Here is a 5,590-nt window from a genome sequence, read left to right on the forward strand (position 1 = left end):
GACAGAAGCGTCCATCTGCCCTCTTAAGCCAGCTACAACACCTCGAAAAGGCAAAGCGGGGACACTCAGAATGACACCGAGAACGGCAACGCAAAAGGAACTGCTGCATCACTCACCTTGCCAGAGGCAGCTCGGGCTGGGATGACGTCCTAGGTTGCAGGCTGCCTTTCAGCTTCAACACAACAAAACGTAGGCAGAGGATAACCATTCAGCTGCCAGCATTAGCACCCACCCCTCAACGACACAAGGGACCCCAGTTTTTATTTGTATCGTTTTGGAACAGCAGACATCTTCCCTCAACACCTCACAAGTAGACCGAGCCAGTCACCGAGCTGCCAAATGAAGGCTCGACGGTTCCAGAAGGCGCTCGTTCCTTGGACCGGTTCCTCCCAAGGTTTATCTAAGGCTGGAGAGAAAAAAAAAGACAGAACCGAAAAACACTCCACACCTGCGATCTTTCCAAATTCAGTAACAGACGTTCTTTAGCACCGTTCAAGCACTATGCGAACAGCTGCTCGCAGGCAGCTCAAGCCTCCTCCCCCTCCGCATCTGCCACACACTACGGAGATGACTCTGCGCCAGCTGCCCTTCAGTACGTGCCCAGCGGCAGACCGGACGTCTTTGCCAAAACAGTCCGGACAACGTCTTACTACACCGACGGACCGCCACGTTAGCTACCATCGCTAACGGCCAGGCAGGACAGCTCCAGGCCAAAACACACGCACACACAGGCACTCACCCCGCTACGGAACCTGCACTGGTGGGCACACGGCGATTCCCCCTCCCCTGGGGGGCAACGCATCGAGCGGCCTCCGTCTGTCCATCCCTGTGGCCATCCCTGCATGGGGAACGGATGCTGGAAGCGGGCTTGTCACTATCGCTGCTTTGGGTAGCTGTGGAGTAACTGCCTGAAGTAACTAGGCAAATTAAACTAATAGTCACCTTTTGAAGAAAACGTACGGCATTGAAGAAGCTTTCAGAGCAGAGTGGAGACACTGCGGCTAGGCTCTATGACCAGACGGGGACTGCTCTCGTGCGCACCGAGACCGACGAGCTGCACCTTTGCTACCCTGAGCCAATGACCTGTCATGTTTTTGACAAAACTCCGTACTCTAGGCAACTTTTGCTCATTCTAGCATCATCGTAATACCAAAACACACCTCCATACCAAAAGCTCCATGCCTCCAAGGTGCAAACACCCCTCACTGAGCACGCGCTCTGAATTTCTCAGACCCTATACCTTTAAAGGAAAGCAAGAAATCTTTTTACCGGTCATAACCAAGGTATGCCTGGCTAGAGTCACTCAAGCTCCACCTAAAAGAGAGAAAATAACGTCAACTGTCTTAAGCGAAAGGGGATGGTAGGGATGACACCACCACGAAGGATACCTTTCTGACTTCTGCAATCAGTCGATGGGCTGAGCCTCTCCTCCCCCCGCACTGGGACGCCGTGGGGTAATATTGGAACACTTGGTTGTACCACGTGTCTCCTTGGAAACTTAGGAATATCTAGAGCCTTTGTGTCTTTTAACGCCTTAACAGCCAGGACGATTACCTGTGTATGTCATGCGTGCTCCCTTGCTTTTGCGGACAGAGAATTTATCGCCGGCAATCCAAAGAACCCGTGTCCTTGTCGCTCTAAGGAATTGCTGTTCATTACATTGTTCCTAGCCGTGACGGTTCTCATTGAACGGGACTAGAGCAAGGGCGTGCTATGTTATTGGGTGAATCCGTGTCCATGATAGTCCAGTACCCTGAATCTGACCAGAACCATAACAATTAGCTAGCTACGTCCCTTAACGCGACAGGATTTCATAGGGAAAAAAAACATAAAACCTAAGACTTCTCATCCCTGGGGCCTTGGGGCCAGGCAGAGGAGGAACCTGAGACTCCTAGCCATGCGACTCCTGAGATTCGCAGCTTACGGTTAGTTACTCAGTGTCTTCTGGTCTCACGGGATGAGGCAGAGGTATAATTAATTCCTTCTCCATCTTGCTGGAAAGAGCTTTTCCTATCTGTGACAAAGGAAAAAAAAAAAAAAAAAAAGTTGTGATCATGGGAGTCATTACGCAAAGCCACACTGTGAATTCAGTACCTACAGTTAAGATCATTTTTAGTCAAGAACACCTCGGCAGCAATGTTATCACTGCAAACATAGTGCTGGAAAAAAAAAAAAAAAAAGTAATCGACTCAAGATAAAGGAAAGGGCAAGTTAAAAGGACAAATAACACGACCGCAACAACCGTCTGCAACAACCATCTGGTAGATGGTTGTCCACAGCCCTCGGATTCCACGGTCGTCTTCCCTAACAAATGAATCCTGGAAAAACAGAAAAGATACGCGTCGTGCCCACAAAAGCCTTTGGGGAGACTACTGAAGGGAAACCAAACCAAAAAACTAGGAACGGCAAGCGGCGTGTACGTCGGTTTTGTTAACGGAGTAACACTAACGTGCTAGAAATGTCCTCGTCCTTTGCCCTCTACCTTGAAAATGTCACCCCATTCTGTCAGCGTTCACCATCAGCGTTTTCTTGTATTTTTAAAGATTTTCACGTGGACAGCTGAGGAAAACATTCTGAATCCCTGTCATCGAGGGAAAAGAGGAGAAATTAAAATAGAGGGATGAGGGGGGAAGAAGCGCAGCCATTCCCTTCCTCGGTAATACGAGCAAAAAGCTCAGGCGCTCGGAAACAACGTGCTTTGAAAGGTAAAACACATAAGAAACTGCACGTTATTTAATCTCAGCTATAGAGTCAAGCGTATTTGTACCTGCTCGTTTATTCATCTGGCAGTTTATTTTGCTACAGATGCTACAGAACTTAGAAACTGCAAGGTTACTACTACCTTTTGTAACCGATGCGATCTTTGCTAGGAATAGCTATCTAAAAGAGCCAACAAAATCCCCTTTGTCGACAGCCACCTGAACTTTTATCGTCTAACAAGAGCCCTACAAACATCCCCCGGGATGCTCAACTTCGGAAACTTTCTGTTCAACTTGAGGCAGAACAAGCCCTCACCCTGGAAACCTTCACCTGGCTCTCCACTGCTGGCAGAGTAGCACTCGGATACTGTCCAGTGTGCGCTGCAGCCTACTGGCTTACGCGTATTTACTGCGGCCTACCTCGATATGCTCACAGAGAGACCCATGAAAAATCCACCCTTTCGTTCAGAAAAGTAGACAAATACATACATACGACATGGTAAGGAAGGAAAGCTGAACACGGGCTGCGGTCCTTTACCGAGGGGCAGATCCAACATCAGCACACGGAACTTTGGGGCACGTGAGCGATCACCTACACCAGCCATCGGGACAAGCCAAACGCATGCACACGAGCCTCGATTAAAACAAACAAACAAACAAACAAACAAACAACAACAACAACACACACATTAAGTTCCTTTATAGCTTCTGGAAGTAACAACCTACAGCTTAGATGCAGTTGGATTGCATCAGCTTAGGGACTGCCTCCTTCAAAATGCACAGTGGGGTGGGGAAACCAGTCTCCAAAAACTGTTGCCCAGAAGGAGAGTGTTGCCTTCTCCATAGGTGACATTCTTCCAAGCATCGCCCCGTTCATGGATTTTACCAGCCCCAACGGGATGGTCCTGCAGGCATGAGTCGGGTACGCTTCCCACGGGGTTTATTTGATGCTGAAGTAAGTTTTCTGCAGGTACGAGAAACGCAGCACGAGATGGAGAGTAAGCTGCGGTACCGTCTGCAGCACAACGCTTGTGCGATATTGGACCTGAGGGGACCGGGCAAAGCCTGCAATAATCGCTGAACGGCTGGGTAAGTAGGGAGCCCTACGGGAAAACAGAGCTCACGTTCTGGGAAGCTCTTTTCCCATCGAGAAGAGGACCTTTCCTATTCAGCGTCTTTAGGCTACTTCCTATTTGCTTTGGCAAGTTAGCCTTTGCAGAAGCCAAGACATTTATAACTGCCAAGCACCGTTTATAGTTCTTGTTCTCTGACGACAGGGAATTGCACTCGGGGCACTAGTTAATAGGAAAGTCTGGCTCTGTTTCACCCAAATCAAGTACCTAAACCACGGACAGGAGTCTGCAGAAAGTATACTTTCAAAAGCCAATTTAAAGAGAAGGATAGTACTCACTTTTCCAACATTTCTGCAACGACTGGGGCAAAAAAGGCTGAACCAGGGACGTCTCTGTCATCCCCTCTAGGATTTAGCGACTTCATACAGTTATGGGTCAAATAAAACACACGCACACACAGGCACACAACATACAAACATTAGAAACAAAACACAGGACACAAGGGGGGGAGGGGACGGGGGGACGGGAAGACTCCCAGAGGGAAGCCCTACAGCAACAGCAAGTCAGAACAGGTGTTCTGCAGCAGAACCGAGGAGAGACTCGAATGTTCCAGAATCGGAATCACAGAATAATCTAGGTTGGAAGAGACCTCCAAGATCACCGAGTCCAACCTCTGACCTAATGCTAACAAGTCCTCCACTAAACCATATCCCTAAGCTCTACATCTAAACGTCTTTTAAAGACCTCCAGGGATCGGGACTCAACCACTTCCCTGGGCAGCCCATTCCAGTGACTGACAACGGAAGCAGTGCAAACCGCGTGGAGGAAAAACAAAAACAAAAAAACAAAAACAAAAAAACAAAAACAAAAAAAAACACCGGTGAAAGCAGCAGAAAAACGTGTCGTCTCGGGGAGGAAATAACTGCCCTGAGCAACGTGCCCTTCCCAGGGTGAACCTAACGTGCCCAGGGCCTTGGGGGCAGGCAGAGAAGGAACCTGTGACTCTCAGCGTGGTGTCTCCCGAGAATCGCAGCTTACAGTGACTCCAGGTCTTCTGGTCTCACAGGATGAGGCAGAGGTATAATTAATTCCTTCTCCATCTCTCCGGAAAGAGCTTTTCTCCTGTCTGTGACAAAGGAGAAAAACGTTACGATTGTGGGAGTCATTATACAAAGCCACGCTCAGTGACTTCATGACTACAGTTACGATCGTTTTTAACCAAAAACACCTCCGTCGAGATGTTACCACTGCAAACGTAGCGCTGCACAAAAATTCAACTCAAGAGGAAGGAAAGGGCAAGCTAAAAGGACGAAGGACGTGACCAAAGGCACCCGCAATAATCACCTGGTAGATGGCTGTCCACAGCCCTCGGATTTCACGCTCGTCTTTCCTGACGAATTCATCCTGATTGCCCATCAGCAATCGGTAATAAGGTTTATTAATCTTCCTACGTTAAGTCTGCCGATTTTGCCCTCTATCCTCCCACTAATCCATTCAGAAGAGGTATTACTAAGATCAACTTAAAATACGTCCTTTCTCTCTCTCTGGATATACACAGATATATCTATAAGAAATAATAATTAAGCAAAACAATACAAATCACAGACTAATAAGGATTCTTCTGGTGGGGATTAAATATTCCTAAACACCCCCCCCCCCTTCCCCCACTTCCACGGGGTGTTCCCTGGAAACACTCCAATTCCGGGCAATCCAATCCCTTTTACTCATTAACGCATTAAGAATTCTTCTAAGGAGAAGAACGGTGAAGGTTGACAATGGATAGTTTTAACGGTTTTACCCTGAAAAGTCTCTGTTAAT

General features: G+C 48.1%; 1 long non-coding RNA gene across 1 annotated transcript; it reads right to left on the reverse strand.

Moving 5' to 3' along the window:
* Window positions 1-620: 620 nt before the first annotated feature.
* LOC118158761 lies at window positions 621-5,423 on the reverse strand. Its single transcript, XR_004746890.1, has 2 exons — window positions 5,117-5,423; window positions 621-942 (listed from the first exon to the last, which is right to left on the reverse strand). It is a non-coding gene; the product is annotated as an uncharacterized LOC118158761 (long non-coding RNA).
* Between the last annotated feature and the right edge of the window lie 167 nt (window positions 5,424-5,590).

Source organism: Oxyura jamaicensis, unplaced genomic scaffold (assembly GCF_011077185.1).
Source record: "Oxyura jamaicensis isolate SHBP4307 breed ruddy duck unplaced genomic scaffold, BPBGC_Ojam_1.0 oxyUn_random_OJ112, whole genome shotgun sequence".
Lineage (NCBI taxonomy): Eukaryota > Metazoa > Chordata > Aves > Anseriformes > Anatidae > Oxyura > Oxyura jamaicensis.